A 23,414-nucleotide genomic window follows, 5' to 3' on the forward strand; every position below is an offset into this window, starting at 1 on the left:
CTGTGCAATGCTTAACATTTTTACCCCGTTCATTTTGTTCACGTCCGTGTTCGTGCTTATGGATTCATGTCTACTCTCTATAAATTGTTAAAACGTAGTTCAAGGTAAGGAAGCTCACAGATTTTTTTTTAATGTCATTTAAATGATATCGCGAAAGTCACGAGGCAGGTGAAATGAATTCGTTGATTACAACAAGTGACGTCATCGGCTGTAAGTAAAGTAACAGAAAAATCGGAGGTAAACTAAAGCAATGTGCCGTAAAAGTAAAGTGGCGAAACTTAATATCAATGACATAAAGTGACTATTTGACATGAAGTTTAAAAATAATTAATAATCAGGGTCACCTTTAACCTACGGCGGCGCGGGACACGCATCACCGGAAGTTGTTATCAATCTGCAGCTGCGGCTTGCTTCCACAGCTGTTGCGTTATATCTTTTATTCTTATTTTTATTCTCATTCAGAGTTTGATTCACAGAGCGCACTGGCAAAGAATTGGAATCCGAATTGCAGGAAGATGCATTTTCAAACGGTACACGTGAGCTACGATCGTGAACACGCTGCAAAAGTTCGTCCAATGCATCTGCGTCAAGTTTCTTCGAAGGTAGGCAATGATTTGCTTTTTACAAACTCTGAAACTTTTGAGTGCACGTTATTTTTCTGTTTCGTGCATTTTAGGATCATGTTCTGTGTAAGTGAGTGCGTATGCGCCCGTGTGGCGTAACGGGTCGATCGCGGGAGGTTGATTGATCGATCGAAGCGTAAAATCTTTGGTCAAAAAAAAGGTTGGGCGCCCCTGAAGTAAAGTAACTAAAGTAGCAAAATGAAAAGTGAAGCAAAATAAGCAGAACGAGGCAAAGCAATGGAACCTAAAGTGACAGTTCATCAGCCGTAAAATAAAATGAAGTAACTTAAGTCAAGAAATCTTCAGTAAGAAGTAATTTCAATTATAAGTGTAGCAATGATGAATGAGGCGGCCCGGTAGTCCAGTGGTTAGCACGTGGGCTTCACAGTGCAGAGGTCCCGGGTTCGATTCCAGCTCCGGCCTCCCTGTGTGGAGTTTGCATGTTCTCCCCGGGCCTGCGTGGGTTTTCTCCGGGTGCTCCGGTTTCCTCCCACATTCCAAAAACATGCGTGGCAGGCTGATTGAACACTCTAAATTGTCCCTAGGTGCGAGTGTGAGCGTGGATGGTTGTTCGTCTTTGTGTGCCCTGCGATTGGCAGGCAACCGATTCAGGGTGTCCCCCGCCTACTGCCCGGAGACAGCTGGTATAGGCTCCAGCACCCCCCGCGACCCTAGTGAGGATCAAGCGGTTCGGAAGATGAATGAATGAATGAATGAATGAATGAGTGTAGCAGAGTGACATGAAGTAACGCGTAATGAAGACAAGAAAAGCATTCTAAAGTGTAAAGCGGTGTAAATTCACTCAAAATAAAGCTAAGCAATACAAAGCCAAGCAATGTTGCGTCAAGTAATATAAAGTAACTTGTCGTAAATAAAATTAAGTTGATTAAATCGCAATGATTGAAAGTGAAGAACCTTGACAAAGTAGCTTGAAGTAAAAAGCTGACGTGAGTTCAAGCGTTATGTTGCGAGTGGAAACAAACTGGCAACAGCAGAAGCCTGTTGGAAGCATTTCAAGTCCAATACAAGAAAGCACTTAACACAGAAGAAGGTGGGTGGCATGTGGGGGAGTCGGAGGAAGGGCTGTCCTTCCTTCTCTGACCCCTCAGTGTCCTCTACGCGTCTCTGTGTGCGTTCGTGCCGATGTCACAGCCCCGCTTGCAACCAGCGCATCGCACAACACTGACGCACGTCATGCCCCGCCGCCCTCCAGGAAATGTGCGTTTCCTTTTCTCTAATCTTCTCCTGTGAACCATTCGCAGAACAAAGAAGCATTTAACACTCGCCTTTGCACCCAAAATATGTTGACTCCGCTAGCAAGTCAAGGCCTCTTTATCGTAAACGCGACATGGGAGATTTGACGTGGACCTCCCCCATACAACACATTGTAAAGTAACTAACGTAAATGGGGATGTTCAATACCGCTTATGTTCAAAACCGGAGCACCCGGAGAAAAACCCACGCAGGCCCGGGGAGAACATGCAAACTCCACACAGGGAGGCCGGAGCTGGAATCGAACCCGGTACCTCTGCACTGTGAAGCCGACGTGCTATCCACTGGGCTACCGGGCCGCCCGCCGCTTATTTTAATGTCATTTTATTTTTTTTGAAGCAGAAGATGATCCATCAACGTTTTAAAAAAAAAGTATCGGTGGCTGGTATCGGCAGCCTCACCAAGTAGCCTACCCAATACGATAACTGTAATCGGTGCTCGTCCGTTGGTAAATGTCAGGCCAACGAAAGCAGTTTCGGCTAAACTAACTCATGCTAACATCAATAAATCACAATTTCAGGACCTCACATCAGTCGAATATCAAAAATCGATATCGGCTGATTATCAAAAATGAATAAAAAACAGTCAAGCTAGCATAAAACACCACCAAAAAAAACACATAAGCAAAACGAATTTTCAAGGAACGTCCACTGCAGTGTGCGATGTTGTATTCAGCGCTCTGCTGCGAGGTGGACGGGCGAACCCCCCCCCAAACTACTGTGCCGCCTTCATTGAGCAATCGACTTGTTTTAATTAATGATTCCCATCTTCTATTTTCGGTTTAATTCCTTGTGGCTTTATGATTTGTGCACTGTCATGCGCCACCGTCACATCTCGCCGGTACCGAGATGCCAGTACTGGACTGGAAACAGCCAGAAGCAAAAGAGTGAGTGCAGCAGGAAGTCGAAACATCTGGAAGCGGTGACACACAAAAGACAATGATGATGGCGCAGGGGGAAGAAGTCAGGCAGACATCGAAGTGCGCAGGGACAATTTTAGTTAATTAGAAACTTGTGTTTCCTCCAGAGCTTTCCCTCTCTTTCCCAGACTCGACTCCCTTTTGCGTGTGTGTGTGTGTGTGTCTGTGAAAGGCCGCTGTCATCATGCTCTCGTTTCCTGCAAATTCCAGGCCAGGCCACAAGCCGAGGCGTGCATGAAAGTGTGTGTGGCCGGCTTCTTTTGATGGTTTCCTCCCAGGAACCAGACCTTTTTGACTCATTGCTCTCTGTTTCGTCAGCTCTCTTCCCTTTCCCACCAATTCGTGTGTGTGTGTGTGTGTGTGTGTGTGTGTGCCCAAGGATTATTTTCCTTATACAGTGGGACCTCAACTTACAAAATGAATTGTTTCAAATTTCTTAACTAGAACATTTTGTAAGTCAAGACGCTTTTTCCATGTAAAAAGCCTAATCCGTTCCAAGACCTCCCAAAATTCAGACACAAATGTTTTTTAAAAAATGCATCAAAATATGTAACAAGTATATGTTACAACTAGATTATTACACAATAACCGGGCCTGCGTGGGTTTTCTGCGGGTGCTCCGGTTTCCTCCTACATTCCAAAAACATGCATGGCAGGCTTATTGAACACTCTAAATTGTCCCTGGGTGTGAGTGTAAGCGTGGATGGTTGTTCGTCTCTGTGTGCCCTGTGATTGGCTGGCAACCGATTCAGGGTGTCCCCCGCCTAATGCCCGGAGACAGCTGGGATAGGCTCCAGCACCCCCCGCGACCCTAGTGAGGATCAAGCGGTTAGGAAGATGAATGAATGAATGAATAAATGAGAGTTGTGCATAATGTAAAAAACAAAGAATAGAGTTAAGAATAAAAATGATGGTCATTTAACTGAGTCCTCATCGTTTTTTCCTTTTGTCATGGAAAATTGGCACCTGCAATTTTTCCATATGCTTGTCCTCTATTTGTCTTGTCCAAAAGCCAATTTTTACTACTCCGAGTATATTTAGAGTCGACAATTTGAGTGATGGCAGTAATGGGTTCACCTTTTGCAAGTGCATTATCCGCGTTTTGCAGATATGTGTTTGTGAGGGTGTTGGCATGACCGATAATGCCTGTTTTTTTTGTTTGTTTTTGTTAGCATCCACTTTTAGACACATCTTCAAAGGCGTGTTTTTTTTACCCTTCAAAAGACCGTTTTTAGTTCAATTCTGTACAAAGGGCGCCTCGCTAGATTTTTACATTGTACTTTTCAGTTGTATTTCGCTTCTAAGTAACATTACATTTGTAGTTAAACTTTTAGTTGTGTTTCATAGTTTGACTTAATATTCCCATCCATCCTCTTTTAGTCTTTTCAGATGTGCCACTTGCTGGTTGTGGCGACGGAACCCAGATGGCTTTCAGGCCGTTTTTTTTTTTTCGCCTTTTAAATACAGACGAGTCAAAAGTGCGGGCGTCCTGCTGTTGATTTGCGAGTGTGTCAGTGAACCACACAAAGAAAGTGTTTGCACGTGGAAACACCCCAACTATTTATAGGGTCTTGCGCTCATCAGGGGGGGTACAGCGACGTTGTGGAAAGATCATTGAAGATTATCAGACATCCTGTAAAGTGTATATATACACACACGCACACAGATAAGTTACTTGTGGTTTTTTTTTTTTTTGTATGTGCCAGCTGCAGAGGAAGTTTCAGTGCTCACACAACAGAAATCTACCAAACTCAACAACATGAAAAACATTTTGCGTTGCTACGGTACTGATCCATGAGTCATAAGATTTCAAAAAGCATGTTGTCAGAATATTTTTGGATGACTATTTTGCTATATATAGCGGCCCGGTAGTCCAGTGGTTAGCACGTCGGCTTCACAGTGCAGAGGTACCGGGTTCGATTCCAGCTCCGGCCTCCCTGTGTGGAGTTTGCATGTTCTCCCCGGGCCTGCGTGGGTTTTCTCCGGGTGCTCCGGTTTCCTCCCACATTCCAAAAACATGCGTGGCAGGCTGATTGAACACTCTAAATTGTCCCTAGGTGTGAGTGTGAGAGCGAATGGTTGTTCGTCTCTGTGTGTCCTGCGATTGGCTGGCAACCGATCCAGAGTGTCCCCCGCCTACTGTCCGAAGACGGCTGGGATAGGCTCCAGCACCCCCCGCGACCCTAGTGAGGATTAAGCGGTTCAGAAAATGAATGAATAAATTAATATTTTGGATATGTCCGGCGGCAAATTACAACATTTTAGATATAATATGCACACAAAATGTTGATATTTGAAATACGGTAGGAGGCTAGGAAAAAAAAAGTTGGACAAAGACAGCACAAAGACTAAGTGGCGAGCAAGGGAAAAGGGTGGTGTGAAGGCAGGAGCAGTGCAAAAAAAAAACGTCCGCCTTCGTCGAGAGCCAAGCAGAAAGTCAGATTTTCAGAAAAGCAGAATTTGAACAGATTAATGACATTTCCATTGATTTCAATGGGAACGGATGATTTTCAATACAAGTGTTGCTCCACTATGGTTATGAGCTTTTCACTCGGCTCGTGAGACTTTCTTCACACAGATGCGCAACATGTCCACAACCTTGACTATATGCTGATACGAGCCTATACAAGCCTATTAATGCTCTCCGCTACTGGGAGGACTCTGCTGACGGGACAAAATAATGCACAGCTTGAAAAGCAGATGGCCAAAAGCCAGCCATGTGGGGAAGCCTCAGATTAACGTGACATAACCCTGCGTCTGCTGTTTGATCTTAAATTCAGTTGGAATCCATGTTCTTAAAATGTGTAGAGAAAACGGTTGATTTGATTTTTAAAATGGACAAGAGGAGCAAGGTTATTATAGATGAAGTTGCAAAAAACTGTTAAAATAGAGTAGTAACTTGAGATACGGTTTTAAATCGTTCCGTGACCACACGCTTAACTCAAAGCACTCACATTTTCCCACTGAAATAAATAGAAAACGCCATTAATCCGTTCCAACCTCCCCAAAAACCAAGCACCTTCTAATATTGTCACCACATAACATCATGATACATTAAATATTCAAGATGTTATGTTAAAGTTTTGTTTCAGTTTGATGGACATTGTGCTACTACTTCTGGTGTGCACACCGTGGCGCAGTGCAACACAGACATAGACACACGCACACCAAAAACTTTTAAACTTAGTAGGCTGCTGTAATATATATATTTTTTTGCAAAGGATAAAGAATATATGGCCGTAAGTATAGTTATATTGTCTGTCTGCATGTGTTGCTCCACCCGCTGTGTCCCAAATTATCCGTTGGCTCATTTACGGCAAAATCATGTGGTAGTTTTGAATACACAATGTGTAACTCTTTTGTTTCATGTGAACCACAGTCTGGTAAAAAAAAAAAACAGCTTAAAGCCTTTTTTTGGAAGAGTTGTACCCTAGCTGACAAATTACTGCTTGTTGTGAAGTGACTCAGGTTCACTGCCACAATGCAGAGATTGTCGCTCAAAAATTTTGCTTGCAACTCAAAGCAAAAAAATAAATAAATAAAAATCATCACAAGGCAACCACTGTGTGTGAGTAAAATATTTCAGAAAACCATTAAGACCCTGAGAAAATGGTTGTTAATCCTAAATGGTCAATTCTAAATGTTTGTGAACGTGCAAACATTTTAATGCATGATACTCATTTTAATGCCTAATGGGGAAAAGCCCATGAGATGAGCTTCCATTGTCCCAAATTAAAGCTGAAAGTCTGCCCGGCTAAATAATATCCAAATCTGTGGGGCCCCAAACTGTCACTGTTGTATTGCTTGCAGAGTGTGATCGTCTTGCTCAGTCATGAACTTATCAGTGTGACCAAGCAACACTCACATGATTGTGTGATTTCCTCTGAATGAGCTCATTGAGAGTGGACCGCCCCCCCCCCCCCTCATATGACACATGATCAAGAGCGTGCTTCCCAACCTTTGCGTCGCCATGCAACTTTCACCCACAGTGTCAACGTTTTCTTGTGAGAACTGCTCGCTGCAAACACAATCATGCGCTGCGGTCACAAGGGAATGTGTTTTATAAGTAAGGTACAGAAAGTTTTGGGGAATTTCTGGATTCGTATATGACATAATTTTTTTACTTGGAACCAAAATGCTCACAAGGTCACATTTTGACAGGGTAATTTTTCCCCCCTCAACCATTTCCCTCCCATTTTCAGTGGAGTCGAATGTCTACCAGTGTTTTTTTTTTAATTAACTTAAAAAAAAATTTTGGGGTGTTGATTTTTGTTGTATTTTTGCTTCCAATGCATTTCAATTATACATGGATTTACGGTATGACTGTATGGTTTTATAGAGCACATTATAGTGGTGTTTGTGTGTGTGTGTGTGTGTTAAAGAATACAAAATCTGGCCACATAAACAATTACCTGTACAAGTTATACTCTTATCTCAAGTCACCCCTTGTAGATGCTTAAATGGCAGCAGAATTAGGATTGGTAGTGATTTAAATATAAATAGACAAACATGCTTTTTTTTTCTGTATGTTTATGCTGCACTTCCTCTTTCCTCTTCCAAACCAAAACAGACATTCAGAGCCCGGGACAGAATCCAGAGCGACTGATAAGAGGGGAAATTCCCACACACGCAAACACACAAGCTCTAATACAATTAAATGAGCTCATGTGATCATTATTGATTGTGTGGAGCAAATGTTCAAAATGGGTGTCATAGTCTGATCAAAGAACAACAACAACATGCCTCCACACACAGACGCACACGCACACAGTCGAAAAAAACCCCCCCAAAACTGGTTTAGTATGACAGGAGCACAACAGTCAAACCCATTACTTTCACTGTGATATTTTTACAGCAGTAATGGCGCATGTTTGTTTGTATGTAAAATCCGAAAAGAGTTTCATCGTAAAAGCTTCAGATAAAATCCAAAAGGATTTGAAAGAAATACATGTTTCTTTTTAGTTTGACCCTTTTGTTATTGCCCACATGACCCAGAACAAGTCTCAGCAGTGGAAAGCACCTTCAAGTTGTTAGTTTCGTCTATGAATGTCAGGAAAGCCACAAATGTGTCTGGCTTCATTCTGCTGCATTACCTACAGTAGTACTTATTTTAATTTTCATCGTACACCCGTGACCCCAGTGACGGTAAGCGGTACGCAGAATGAATGGATGAGCAAATCGTATTGATACAAAAAAAAAACCCAAATACGAAAAAAAAAAGACAATAAAACGATAACCACGGGGAAATATGCCTTATCCTCTAAACGACTAATTCAGGTGTGAAAGTCGTCTTTGTTTGAGTCTTCTTGACTGAACTATACTGCCTCCTAGTGGCCAAGTCGCAATGAATGATTTGAACTGCGTTTCATTTGTTCAATATTATATTCTGCTTATGAAAAAAAAACACATTACGATATTGTTTCACATCAAAAAATGATTTATTTATTTATTGCCATATTGAATGAAAAGAATGGAAATATTTTGTTTCCAGTGCGGAGAAGGCCTCAGGGTGTGTTTAACCACAATTGAAGGATATGCCATGTGAGATTTAATGTGGCACATGTAAGTCAAAAGCTGGGTGGAGACACGCAATACCCAAAGGATCACCCGTTATCTATTTATAGCTTTTTTTGTTGTTGTTTTGAATAAAACGTTTCATTGGAATGTAAGCTGACAGAGGTAAATCATTAATACTAGTCAGGTGTCGTATCAAGTGCGGAGGATGAAGGCTATAATATTTTGTGAGTAATTTACATTCTGCTGATTTTGCTGTCATCTTTTTATGGGCGTCAATAAACTGCACACAGATGCGGTCTGTATCACAAAAACAAACGTGTGTGTGTGAGTGTGCATTTATAATCTGCTTCAGATAAGTAGGAGCAATTCAAACATGTCGAGGCCGTGTTGTGTCTGTGTTTATGGGTGAAACAACATACAACAAAAATAAATACAATGGGCGAACGTCAGCTTACCCGGTAGCTGCAGTGTTATAGCCCGCAGTCTCTATTTCGCAGTAGTTGTCCTCAGGTTATTGTTAAATAAAATTTGGGAGGTCAATACAGGAGACCCCGGATCCAATGTTGTCCATGCGTTTTCGGGAACGAGATCCGTAAGGAAAAATAGGAAAATCAAGACTTCCATTTCAAGGCAATCAATTACCACGTGATATTTATACTCTACAAAGTTGAGAAATACGCTACGAACATGCCTCTATTTTATGGCACACAGATAAGATATGCTGTAGTATTTATTGTTATGAATATCTGCAGCTAATATATGTCTCATATCATTTTAGTGTGATGCTTTGCATACTCACGTTGCACCGGCCGAAGGGATGATATTGTTTTGGCTGCAAAGGAAAAAAGGTTGGGTACTCGTAAAGAACAATGGGCGATGACTCAATACATATCTACTTAGCTATAATCTGACCATGATGAAATCAACAAAATCAAGGAGAGAGGTTTCCTGGGAAAACTGTAAAAATAACAACACGGTTCTAACGAAAATAATACAATTGCAACACCCTTCGAAGCAATTCTGGATGTTTGTGATTATTGTGGCGAACATGCGGCAAAAAAAAAAAAACAAATAGCAAGTGGCTAACGTATGGCTAGCCTGTAGCTACTAAATAATCAGCAGGTAGCAAACATGCAGCCAGTCATGTAAGGAGCTGACATTAGAATAAATTAAATTAAAAAGAATAATAAACAATGAAAGAAAATAAGGAATACTTTACCATTAGTAAGTATCTAACATTTGGCCAGTAAATAGCTAACGTAATTTTTATGTTTGAAAATGACGAGAAGGAAACAAACATGGCCCAAAAGCTCGGCTAGCTTTTGGCCAGCAAGTACTGAAAAATATGGTTTCCCTTTCCCAACCGCGATGAAGTAACGTGATCGACTTTTGACTCACGCGTGGCTAGAATACGGCTTACTTTTTGCCACTATGTGGCTTGTCAACGGCTAACATTTGGCTAGTATTTGGGGAAGATAAAGCTAACATATCGCCAGTAAATTCTCAACTCCGCTCATAATCCCACTTAAATTCTTGACAGTATGCATCCAGGCAGGGCTATGTAGATGAAATAAGATGAGACAATTTCCAAAAGTGTCATATTTGTGAAAGTCTCAAAAGTCGCATACAGAACTTTTTTCCGGCCAGGTAGTAATAGCAGGGCAGGTACTGCGCCTTCTGCTCAAAACCCTTCAAAACATGCAAGTTATTGATTATTTTCAGTGAACATGAATGAGCGAGCCACAAAAAAACGTTTAAATGAGCTTTCTATCATTAATATGGTACATTCATTCATTCATTCATTCATCTTCCGAGCCGCTTGATCCTCACTAGGGTCGCGGGGGGTGCTGGAGCCTATCCCAGCTGTCTCCGAGCAGTAGGCGGGGGACACCCTGAATCGGTCGCCAGCCAATCGCAGGGCACACATAGACGAACAACCATCCACGCTCGCACTCACCTAGGGACAATTTAGAGTGTTCAATCAGCCTGCCACGCATGTTTTTGGAATGTGGGAGGAAACCGGAGCACCCGGAGAAAACCCACGCAGGCCCGGGGAGAACATACAAACTCCACACAGGGGGGCCGGAGCTGGAATCGAACCCGGTACCTCTGCACTGTGAAGCCGACGTGCTAACCACTGGACTACCGGGCCGCCTTAATACGGTACATACTTGTTGGAATAAAATGTTTTCTTTCCAACGCACACCAACACAATGGATTACATAAGGTGGCTGTTGAAACGGCAACGCGAGTGTCATGGTTACCCCTCTGGTGAAGAGAAAAGAAGAGGGAGGGCTGAACAGTTGCTGTGATAAAAAAAAAAACCACGGGGATGACGCTTTTGTTGATGCTGAACTTGTTTGTTTTGTGTTTTATGTCATGAATATTCAACATCTGTCATGGGTTTGTGTGTAGTGCAGTGTGTGTGTGTAATCAGTAATCGCAAAACGATGCTGACCGTGTTCATTCCGCCTAATAATGAAGCGCGGCGTGTCCATCATGACCCTTGCGATTAAAAAGCATTTTACCTTCCATTTTACCCCGACAAAGGATTGTCATCGAATTATCTTTTTCCAAGGAGCACCGCGGTTAAATATCACTTTGATGTCGTTTATGACCCCAGATAGCGCCAACCAAGCTGCACACATCTGAACCCTCACGTGCGGCAAATCCCGCACGTTGTCATCATTTATATACAACCTGAGCGGGTAACAGCTGGGCTATTGTTTGCGCCTCGGGGCAATGCAGTGAAACACGTGCGTGGACTTCAACTTATCAGACGTGCAAAAGGGAAGGAAGCGTAGATAAGTGCTTATGAGGGAGGAGCACAACATCAAGGTTGTTGTTGTTCCTTCACACGACCGCTGGTCATCCGAAATTCAATCTGAGGGCTGCTCAAGCCACAGACAACTAGAAGCATTTTTTTTTTCCTTTTTATTGACGTATCTCTGATGAGTCATGGGTCGGGGACCTCCTCCAGGGATAACAACGTACGGTATTTATATATGGTAGGCCTGGAAAACTTAACACTGGAAAAGGAAAAACTGGGGAGGGTGGGGGGTCCTTTTATCTGGCTGGGTTCCCTACAAAACTCGAGAAATTTCCTCCTGCTGGCTATGAACACGGAGAGAGGAAACTCCAGCTGTGACGGCAGCTGCGGTTGTCTCGTCAAAGGATGGATGTCAAAAATGATCCAACGCGTCCTGTCTGTAAAGTAAAAAAAAAAACAGTCCATGTATTCTACATTGAAAATCAAAATATTAAATCCTTAAATGGCTGCTGTTAGATTTGTGATCGGTCGGTGCGCAGAATGAGTGTTTTTTTCTGTGAATAACAAAGGCGAAAAAAAAAATACAGCTAGGTAACCACACTCATTGCATTCCATTGATACTTTGACACGGCACAAGAATTTTCTTTTATCCGCAAAGTACGTCTGCCGAACCCATTTTTGCATGACTCAACGTCTTGAGTGTGACACATTTCGCAACTTTGCATTCATCGTCATCTTCCGCTTCATTCATCTTCCTAACCGCTTGATCCTCACTAGGGTCGCGGGGGGTGCTGGAGCCTATCCCAGCTGTCTCCGGGCAGTAGGCGGGGGACACCCTGAATCGGTTGCCAGCCAATCGCAGGGCACACAGAGACGAACAACCATTCGCACTCACACTCACACCTAGGGACAATTTAGAGCGTCCAATCAGCCTGCCACGCATGTTTTTGGAATGTGGGAGGAAACCGGAGCACCCAGAGAAAACCCACGCAGGCCCGGGGAGAACATGCAAACTCCACACAGGGAGGCCAGCCGGAGCTGGAATCGAACCCGGTACCTCTGCACTGTGAAGCCCACCTGCTAACCACTGGACTACCGGGCCGCCCCCATCTTCCACTTTCCCTCCCAAAATGAAATCGTTCTGAAATGCGCATCAATCCAATCCAAACAACCCTCTTGGATCGATGCTCCGGCAGATCAGCGGACGCGTAATCCATACAGGCTCGAGAAGAAAAACGTCAGGCACCCCCGCTGTCACAGCAGATCAATGCGGATGAAAATGAGGATGAATGAATTATAAAAGCCAAAACGGTTTTGCCCTCCCCACTCTGAAATCAACTCCGCGCTTACAAATGACCACGCGACCTTCAAAGTCTCCCGTCTCCTGACCGAGGTTGAAGGAGACCTCAATGAAAATGCAAGTTTTCACGTGAAGAGCCTGCAGCCAGTCTGCCTTCGCGTATGTCGGGAAGCACGGAGGGCGAATGAGGGAGGACGACGGTATTAGAGTAGTAGCTTCCTTCAGCTGGGAAAAAGACAAGTGGCAGGAATGGGGGGAGTGGGGAGGGGGGGCGATATACTGTAATAGCTTTTCTTCCCAGCAGCAGTACTTTGCGGACATCCATGAGTCCCCGTCATTTTCACCCTCTTCCTCACTTACTTCTTATTTCACCTGTACTGGGTTTTACCCCCTCCCCCCCCACACCCTTGATGTTCACCCTCCCCGCCATGCTTCTAAATCTGACTCAAAGTGGGAAGACAGGCCTTCGAGTGCAGAATACTAAGCAGATGTGGAGACAAGGCACTCAAGGAGAGGGAGAAAAAGACAGAGAGGGGGGGGGCAATGACATCACAACTCAGACCAGACCCGCCGGGCTAAACGAGGTTACGCCACACGTTCGTGATCCATCGTCGTATTTTTGCTTAATGATTTCGAGTGCCGCGTCACCCATTCAAAACTCCACAGAAACAGATTGTGTATGCTGCTGGAATGGCGATTAGACGGCAAATTTCTGCCAAGGTCATCCCATAATCCGTTTTGTTATAGTGCTTGTGCTACACCCGTGACTGGTCGCCGGTCAATCACAGGCAGGACTTGATTGGCCATTCGGCTTAAAGGGAAACATGCCCGGTGGGGGGGCGATGCCATGCTGAATAGCTTGTTAGCTAGCAAATGCATGAGGTAGAAGTACAAGCAAAGTCACAGCAAATAAAATGGCATCATCGACTAAATTAAGCTCAACAAATAGTTGCTGTTTACTTAGACTTGATCCCGCTTTTATGGAGTAAGTTTAGTCAAGGGTTTTGATATGTGTCCATTTTATATCACGAAACCCTGACTGTGGACAAATAATGACTTCTCAGTTGTGAGCATGCTAAGGCTAAGGCATGCTACGGACACATTCATTTAAGGACAATTTACTATGTTAGCGTGACCATTTTTTTCATCAAAATTATGCGTTGAATACACGATGTGCGTCCTTTTTTTTGGTAGTAATCTATATATATATTGCGCGTCGTCCCGCACGCGGTCTGTCCTTCCGTCAGTCCCTTTTCAAAAGGTACCTACTTCACCGCGCCGCCACTGCGCCGCTCAGGCAGTGGCTCACTACGATCGCGCGGGCATCTTAGCGAAAAAATGTTGTCTACCCACAAGCATTGCAATGAAATTGTTAGTTATTTAGTAGAGCTAAACATCTCTTTATTTTCGCGATAAGCAATGAAGATGAACAAAAAGTTGAACAAAGCAACAACACTTTACAACACTTTTGTGGGCAAAAGGCCCACCTTACCAGCCTTCCGCAGGAACTAGCGGATGAGCCGCCCGGAGGACGGCGAACCAGCTAGTCTAGTCTAAAACTAGACGACACCGAGCACACATAAAAATGGCAAAAATGTGACGAAACATGTCCAAAAGACAAAAATAATTAAAAATAAGACTGCTGGGAAACAAAAACAATGGCAAAGTGGATTTATCAGTCCTTACTGTCTCTCCAATAATCCTTTTGTCCCAGAGGAGACAAATCCTGAAAATGAGTCCAACTCCTTTTGTAGATTGTGGCCAAATAAAGGGCAGGGAATTCCGTTTTTTGGGGGGGGACGAGTGGCTGGCTGCGATATATAAAGTTAATTAGATTTGTTTTCTACTAATTCCAATTACAGCATTTCTTTTTGTACAAAATCCTACTGTGTCTTTGTCGCAGGATGCACACAGCAATGTGGTACAAAAGAGGAAGGAAGAAGACGGAATGTTATTCGAGGATAAATGCACTTCACTCTCCACTCGGTGAACGTCCCTGAGTGCTCGCAAACTTGCAAGAATTTAAATATTTCACGAGGAGAAAATCTTGCAACTGGCATGAGTCCGTAACTGTGCCCGTCGTGTACTGATCATTTCCAACATTAAATGACGTTAGTGTACTGTATATAAAGAGGGATTAATCCCGTGCCCTTGCATAAGTGCCCCGAGGGACTAGTTGAATTTATTCTGTCAGCAAGCTTGTAACTCAAACTTTTCCCCACTGAAATTAATCACCCAAAAAAAAATTACAATATGATTTTACTGCTACTTTATAAAAATAAGGTAAAAAAAATTGTGCACGATGATTGCTTCATTGTGGCTTCATTAGTCCCTCTTTTTAAAAAGGGGGACCGGAGGGTGTGTTCCAACTACAGAGGGATCACACTCCTCAGCCTCCCTGGTAAGGTCTATTCAGGGGTGCTGGAGAGGAGGGTCCGTCAGGAAGTCGAGCCTCAGATTGAGGAGGAGCAGTGTGGTTTTCGTCCCGGCCGTGGAACAGTGGACCAGCTCTACACCCTTAGCAGGGTCCTTGAGGGTATGTGGGAATTCGCCCAACCAGTCTACATGTGTTTTGTGGACTTGGAGAAGGCGTTTGACCGTGTCCCTCGGGGAGTTCTGTGGGGGGTGCTTCGTGGGAATGGGGTACCGAACCCCCTGATACGGGCTGTTCGGTCACTATACCACCGATGTCAGAGTTTGGTTCGCATTGCCGGCAGTATGTCGGAATCGTTTCCAGTGAGGGTAGGACTCCGCCAAGGCTGCCCTTTGTCACCGATTCTGTTCATAACCTTTATGGACAGAATTTCTAGGCGCAGCCGAAGCGTTGAGGGGGTCCATTTTGAGGGCCTCAGTATTGCATCCCTGCTTTTTGCAGATGATGTGGTGCTGTTGGCTCCTTCAAACGGGGCTCTACAACTCTCACTGGAGCGTTTCGCAGCCGAGTGTGAAGCGGTTGGGATGAAAATCAGCACCTCCAAATCTGAAACCATGGTCCTCAGTCGGAAAAGGGTGGATTGCCCCCTCCGGGTCGGGGAGGAGATATTACCCCAAGTGGAGGAGTTTAAGTATCTTGGGGTCTTGTTCACGAGTGAGGGCAGGAGGGAGCGAGAGATCGACAGGCGGATCGGTGCAGCGTCTGCTGTGATGCGGACGTTGTATCGGTCTGTCGTGGTAAAGAAGGAGCTGAGCCAAAGGGCGAAGCTCTCAATTTACCGGTCGATCTACGTCCCAACCCTCATCTATGGCCACGAGCTATGGGTCGTGACCGAAAGAACGAGATCCCGGATACAAGCGGCCGAAATGAGTTTTCTCCGCAGGGTGTCCGGGCTCTCCCTTAGAGATAAGGTGAGGAGCTCGGTCATCCGGGAGGGGCTCAGAGTCGAGCCGCTTCTCCTCCACATCGCGAGGAGCCAGATGAGGTGGCTTGGGCATCTGATTCGGATGCCTCCTGAGCGCCTCCCTGGTGAGGTGTTCCGGGCATGTCCCACCGGGAGGAGACCCCGAGGAAGACCCAGGACACGCTGGAGAGACTACGTCACCCAGCTGGCTTGGGAACGCCTCGGAATCCCCCGGGGAGAGCTGGAAGAAGTAGCTAGGGAGAGGGAAGTCTGGGCTTCCCTGCTAAAGCTGTTGCCCCCGCGACCCGGCCCCGGATAAGCGGTAGATGATGGATGGATGGATGGATGGCTCCTTCTGGTGTGCACGATTTGGCCACCAGAAGGCACTACAACTTAGCCATGCAAGCACAAACGAAGAAGAGTTTCAGAATTACTGTAACTGACTCACGAAGCCACGGTTGTCATTTTTTGCACTGGGTAAATAATATATGCCTGCGTGAATATTGTTACTGTCTGTCTACAAGTGTTGCTGCGACTTTTGTGTTTAAAATATGGATTGCTTTACCCATTATGTGTTTACATTAAGGCAGCGGAACACAATATGTAATTCCCTTTCTTTATGTTTAGTTGGACTGGAAGCGGCATGCAACAGCTTGAGGCCTTTGGCTCTTCCTTTGGAATGAAAAAGAGAGTTTTGTTCACATGACAGCCTCGATGTTTCACTAATTAATATCTTTGACAACAAATACTGACGTGGTGGTAACGTATAATAATGAACATCAACTCAAGATACAAATCGGTGTTCATTGAATAAAGAGGGGTGGGATGCAAAGACTTCAGAGGTGTCTGAAGATTTCCATCGTGGCACACGTCAAAGCGACAGCAGACGTTGCACGAGCCGTGCATTGATATTCATATGAGGCCGAGCAGTCGGGGTTCGGAATCCATTTGGAGGTCTGTTTATATTGGAGGGGGAAGGAGCAGGCGGCAAGGCTGGAGCAGCTTTGGAAAAGTGTAGAAAGCCTTGTATGGTGCTCAGCAGGAGGGATCAACCCTACAACCCCCTCCGCCCCACCCCCCGCACCACCTCGACATGCAACCACAGACACGCTTCTAAAAAAAAAAAGTGGAAGAAAGTATGAAAATCCTAAGTATGGGCATGTCTCAGGTGGTATATTTAGATCAGAATACATATAAAAAGAAAAGCGGCAAAAGCAGCAGGTCCTGACTTGGCTCTTGACTTTGGTGATTACAAGCCCCCCCCCACACCGCAACAAACCCATCCTCCACCTCCTCTGCTAAATGACTCGGGGCCCCTCGGCTCGGCACAAAGACACGGCTGCTCGCAAAAACAGCGAGGGGCCCCTCCTGGTTCCTATTCAGCCCCACAGAATGACATTATTGAAATCCCAGCCGGGGCTGTCCAAGTGGGGAGGAGATAGGCCCACACCTGTCCTTTTAGCACGCCTGCCTCAGAAGTAGACAAGATGGAAGTACGGGGTTGGGGGGGGGGGGCAGAGGAATGTGTTGATGCATGACCGAGACAGCTGTTACCGCAGATATTTCGTACAGAGCGGTCCTTTCCCCCATCGATTTAAAGAGAGGCACATCACAGCATTCATGAAAACAAAACGAGCAAAAGCCACACTGAAAAGTCAAAATATCAGGGGAATAAAAATCGTTAGCCAATGTGACTTTTTTTCCCTTTTAATCCATCTCGTGCACACACTCGCAAACAATGAATGATAATGTCATTAGTCCATGAAAATGCCATCAATTCGTTCTAACCCCCCCCCCCCCCAAAAAAAACAAAACAAAAACAAAATGCTTTTATGGCTTTATTTTTTATGCGGACACCAATGACACAAACTTTATGGTACCATTTATAAAATCGTAATAACATAATTAAATAGAATGAAGGAGACGTTCACAAGTACTGTTAAGTGACCCTTTTTTCACAGAGGATAAAGAATATATGCGTGTGAGTAATGCTATGTCTTTCCATATGTATTGCTGTTGTATTGTTATATTGTTGTAACTGAGACTTGCAAATGCTATTCGTTAGCCCGCCCGTGGTGTTTTGCATCGTGCCTTTGCAGGAAGACATCACAAAAGTTCAGTTGTGTCGTACGTTAACGTCATTTTCAAATGTAGAGCAAAAAGTCGACGCCCCCCCTCCCCCGCCCCAATACCCCTACTCCTGTTAACATGAGAAGAATCTTCCGAGACGATCCAAATGACACTCCTCTCTCACCCCATCACGATCACCGCACTGGGACTGATATGGATTGGTCGGTCGCGATCGGTCTCGAAGCGTTCTTACAGGATCCCGGCCAATCGATATTTATTGCTCGCAGGGAAACCCGTCACACAAAGGAACCAAGAGAAGTGGCGGACTCCCCTATGTTCATTTAATTGAGCCGTGACGGCAATCAAATTGCTCCCAAGTGTCCGTTAAATGAAGATACGAAGTGATGTGAGTGGCAGTCAACCACCCACAATATTTAATAACAAGAGAAGGAAGTTTGTCACTCCATTGCGACAAAATGGGGTTTTATGGACCGGCTTTTATTGATCCGCAAAAAGATGGTGGCAGTTGATGAAGATTGTCATCTGCTGGTTTTTAGCCGTTGATCGACAGCAAACTTGGAAGAAGGAACGTGGCGGCTTCATCTGAGATTTACGCAACACATTTCGATTTTAATATCTCGAATGTTCATATCTCAATTTCGATATGTCACCCAGACCGAGTACTTGGTATCGGCGAATACTCAAACGGTGGCATGGGTGCAGTTCTCATTGAGTTTAGCAGTTAAAAAAAGCTGAATGGGGAGCAAACAGGTGAAGGGTCGGGTGGGGGGCTTGGCTGGGTGGAGTGTGGGGGGGGGGGCAGCTGGACCAACAAAATCACAGCGGCAGGCAGAAAACTTTATGAATATGTAAATGATGTATACTGTCCGATTTTGCCGCCTGCTTGCCAGCACGTGTGCGCTTTTTCTATACATGCATGCAAATTTTACTTGCCTTCTGTTCTTTTTAAGGATGTCTGACCCCAGGGTCGCCTATGATTCCCCCCCCCCCTCCCCCGAACAGCTGTCAGCAAAGACCTGGACGCAGAACGACCCATCTGTCACCTTCCTTCAAAGGTCAGCCGTATGTTCGTGTGTGTGTGTGCGTGAACGAGCGGCAAGCTTCTTTTCACATGGCTAATCTCCGCCGTTGTTCTCTCTGGCGCTCGCCGGCATACTCGCTCGGGTCACGGTTTCTGTGCACTCGCAAGGCCAACCTCATTTGTTTTCCCAATGTGCTCCTCAGCCGAATTGATGTCGCTTATTTGCCGATTCTATTGGCTTTTCAATAGCGCGGGCTTTGTGGTCCTTAAAAAAAAAAAATGGGCGTTTGTATCCTGTGTCTTTGATCGCGCTAATTAGATCGCTGGCATTTCAAAGCCACACTATTTTCGGTTAGTTGTGAATCAATTATTCATGGGGCTACTTGAGGAGCGAGATCGCTTATTTGAAGTTTTTGTGACACTTGGATGGCATCGGAGTACTAATATTAATAAAGAGACACAGAGGGATTTGTGTTCGAGTGGCGCAACATGTGTGAAGACTATTTGCTTTTTATCCTGGACAGAGCAAAATTAGCCAGATTGAGCTAAAAAAAAAAGATTTGAGTCCCCCTGTTGGTCACTTTAAAAATTACCACGGTGTCCTCAATCAGAATTTGTATGCGTCAATCTGGTCAAAAGAGATGATTTGAGATTGTTTGAGTGCAATTGTTTGGAGAACCTTATAATGTCGTCAATGTTAAACGCAAAGGATTAAGACCAAACTAATTAATTAAGACCGAAAGAACGAGATCCCGGATACAAGCGGCCGAAATGAGTTTTCTCCGCAGGGTGTCCGGGCTCTCCCTTAGAGATAAGGTGGGAAGCTCGGTCATCCGGGAGGGGCTCAGAGTCGTGCCGCTTCTCCTCCATATCGAGAGGAGCCAGATGAGGTGGCTGGGGCATCTGATTCGGATGCCTCCTGAACGCCTCTCTGGTGAGGTGTTCCGGGCATGTCCCACCGGGAGGAGACCCCGAGGAAGACCCAGGACACGCTGGAGAGACTATGTCACCCAGCTTGCCTGGGAACGACTCGGGATCCCCCGGGGAGAGCTGGAAGAAGTAGCTAGGGAGAGGGAAGTCTGGGCTTCCCTGCTAGAGCGGTTGCCCCCGCGACCCGGCCCCGGATAAGCGGTAGAAGATGGATGGATGGATGGATGGATAATTAATTAAGATATAGACCATTTATATTCCCCTGAATCTTAATCTCACTTAAACCTCGTAGGGTATGTCAGACGGCCGTTTTGACTACCAATATAGCGCTGGATGCGTAGAAACAAAGGAGGGCATAGAGAGGAGATTTAGACTTTCGTGTTATGTAAATGGTTTGTTGGGGGAACAAAGACGTTCTTCTGAGAATAAAGAGGTTCATACCTAACCTAGAAATGTGGCCTTCATTCAACAGTAGCACAAAATAAGGGCGCACACTAGTGGGACGCAGGCCTCTTTATTTTTTTTTTCATGCATAATCATGATGGCGTAACTCCAAGTCAATCACAGGTCGGGGATAACAATCGGCCCAGTTAAGAAGGCAATCGGGAATCCAATTTACTGGCTGTTCAGAAAAATGGGATTAGCTTGAAGTGGAAAGCAAAGGCAAGACGAGGAGACAACAGAATGATTTGGCCGATGATGACTCGAGACCACTTCTCTCGACTCATTACACATAAAACCGAGATGAAATTAAATTGTATTTCAAAAGAAAACACACCGAAGCGCTTTAAATGAGTTTCTTTAGCTTCATGCTAACAAAACGCGAAATGGGATAGTAACAGTACATGATTATTTTATTTCTGGCATTTATTTATGTCCCGATGACTAATCGAGCAATGGCTTCTATTAGCGGAGGAGCGGCTATTTGAGGAAATGAAACATTATTACGAGAAGTGATAAGACCCAGATGTAATTTCATGTTGCATCAAAAACATACCGAACGTTTAACGAGGCACTCCAAAGGCAACCCCCCCTGCCCCCCCCTCCCCCAACATAAATTTAACAAGGCCTCATCTGTCAATGCAATAATCTCAACTGTACCTTCGTTTTGAATGCCCACCCCCAACCCCTCCCACCGGAGAAACGGCACACATGCAATTTATTAACAGGAAGTGTGTTTTTTTTTTTAATAGAAGGATGTTCTATAATTAAAAATGGATGGAGGGAACACAAGGCTCGAGGGGGGGGGGGGTGTCAGAAGCAAAGAAAGGAAAAGGAGTGGGAAGGAGAGAGAAGCACAAAGAGGCTTTTGAGAGTTGCTGTGGGTGGTTTGCAAAATTCTGCTGGAGGCTTTGAGGTTATTGCAATACGCAGTGTGTGTGTGTGTGCGTGTGTGTGTGTGTGCGGCAGAGGGTATAGCGTATGCTTGAGTGGCATCGTCTCGTCTTCCTGCGTCATTCGTCTGATTGGATTGCAGATTGGTGAAGCAAGAAAGATACCAGGTTCTCGCTTCTTCCCTTCATTCCATTCGCATTTTTTAAACCCCACTCGGTGATCCTTTCACTGGCCTATAACTATTAGGCTTCGACCCATATTCTGAAAACGGTCACATATCGCAAATCCACAGACATATTCTCGATCCGAGTCTCGATCCGAAAATTCTAAATTCTAAAAGTCTAAACATAGCCAAGTCATGTCTTGAATCTCTCCCAAAACGTGATTATCCACCAATACAAAAGTGCTCTACAGCTAATTGATGACTGAAACGCGGCGGGTCCGACTCTACATCCTGTAGTACTCTTCACGATAAAAATCTCGACGCAAGAAGCGGCGTGAAATTTCTGAGAAAAAATAAAAAGCAAAAAAAGGCAGACGTGGAGCGAAACCCGCGCACGTCACCGACCGAGCCTCACTCCTTGACCTTTAAACATCCTGCTTCCTCTGCCACAGTGTGGCTAAGCTACCTCGAAATCAGAGCACATTTATGCCACCGTACTCGCATGGAATATGCTCAGTATTATTTTCGTCAAAAAGGCATCGCCCTTGATGAAGCATAATATTGTACGAGAGACCCTTTGCATAATCGGGTCCAGTCCAGTGAAAAGCTCTTACTGCTAGCGTACGCTAGCTAGCGTTTGACAAAAAAATACTATCTGAGGGTGTTATATAATCGCAGTTTACAGGAAAGAGCAGTCCACACGAAGAGGATGTAGGCTGAAATAGGTACGAGAGCATCGCAACCTCCCTGACTTAATCCACACAAAAATATATATTTTAAGTAAATGTAATCCGACCTTGGATTTGGAACAAATGTAATCTTTGATTCAGATTCGGGGCCAACTGCTGCCTGTTGACAAAATATTTGTGTTACGTGTGCACATTATGACGTAGTGTAATACGACAGAGAGGACAATGCAATCAAGATATCCGATTGAATCGGCCGTCACCTGCATCTTAATTCCGACAAAGTGCCTTTGTGTTTGACAAAAAAAAAGAAAGAAAAAAGGTGTGTATTCAGACATTTAATATCGCAGAATTCTCCCTTCTACGTAATACTACCCCTCAGTCATTAGCTACGGATACAGCATTCGGAAAAGATCGACTCTAAATACGTACGATATGTTGTCATGGAAAGAAATGAAGACTCAAGATTAAAAAAAAAAAAAAACACGAGGTGGAAATCAAGCCGAAACACTGCCGGAATCAAAAAAAAAAAAAACGCGTAAACCACAACGCTGTGTAATTTGCTCAATGTTCCTGATAAAAATCGAAAACATCCTGTTTGTTGTTTCTGGTGTGTCACTCAAGCGGCATCTTCTGCTTCCTGTTGATGCAGAGATATGCAATCAACCTGCGAGAGACTCTATAAGACAATATTGCACAAATATTTTAAGTAAGTACCCATTATTTCAACTAAAGACCAGCATTTAATTAATGTACAGTAAATAATCATGACGATGGTGCCATGGTAACATTTTTTTTTAAATAATGGCGGCCCGGTAGTCCAGTGGTTAGCACGTCGGCTTCACAGTGCAGAGGTACCGGGTTCGATTCCAGCTCCGGCCTCCCTGTGTGGAGTTTGCATGTTCTCCCCGGGCCTGCGTGGGTTTTCTCCGGGTGCTCCGGTTTCCTCCCACATTCCAAAAATATGCATGGCAGGCTGATTGAACACTCTAAATTGTCCCTAGGTGTGAGTGTGAGCGTGGATGGTGGTTCGTTTCTGTGTGCCCTGCGATTGGCTGGCAACCGATTCAGGGTGTCCCCCGCCTACTGCCCGGAGACGGCTGGGATGGGCTCCAGCACCCCCCGCGACCCTAGTGAGGATCGAGCGGTACGGAAGATAATGGTACCTGGACTTAAAAGTGACCCGATTTGTTCAATGAGCCGGAACGTCACATCATTTCCATAATAAATAGACCGTATTTTCCGCACTATAAGGCACTTATAGAGTATAAGACACATGCAATGAATGTAATACAGATTTATTTATATAGAGCTTTTGCAACTGCTGTAACAAAGCGCTTTATAGAACATTTCAAATACTACGTCCAAGAAATCAGAATATTGATCCCTCTATAAGGTGCACCGGGTTATAAGGCGCACCGTCAGCTTTTGAGAAAATGGAATGCTTTTA

At 44.7% G+C, this 23,414-nt stretch overlaps 1 protein-coding gene across 1 annotated transcript in view; it reads left to right on the plus strand.

The window, feature by feature from the left end:
* The first annotated feature begins 462 nt into the window (after positions 1 to 462).
* Positions 463 to 23,414, plus strand: part of eif2b3 (eukaryotic translation initiation factor 2B, subunit 3 gamma) — a 57,527-nt gene continuing 34,575 nt past the window's right edge. Inside the window, exons 1-2 of the mRNA XM_052087291.1 lie at positions 463 to 602; positions 18,780 to 18,884. The gene's annotated coding sequence lies outside the window, so the exon portion shown is untranslated. The remainder of the gene's footprint in view (positions 603 to 18,779; positions 18,885 to 23,414) is intronic.

The sequence above is a fragment of the Hippocampus zosterae genome, chromosome 15, assembly GCF_025434085.1.
Source record: "Hippocampus zosterae strain Florida chromosome 15, ASM2543408v3, whole genome shotgun sequence".
In the NCBI taxonomy this organism is placed as follows: Eukaryota; Metazoa; Chordata; class Actinopteri; order Syngnathiformes; family Syngnathidae; genus Hippocampus; species Hippocampus zosterae.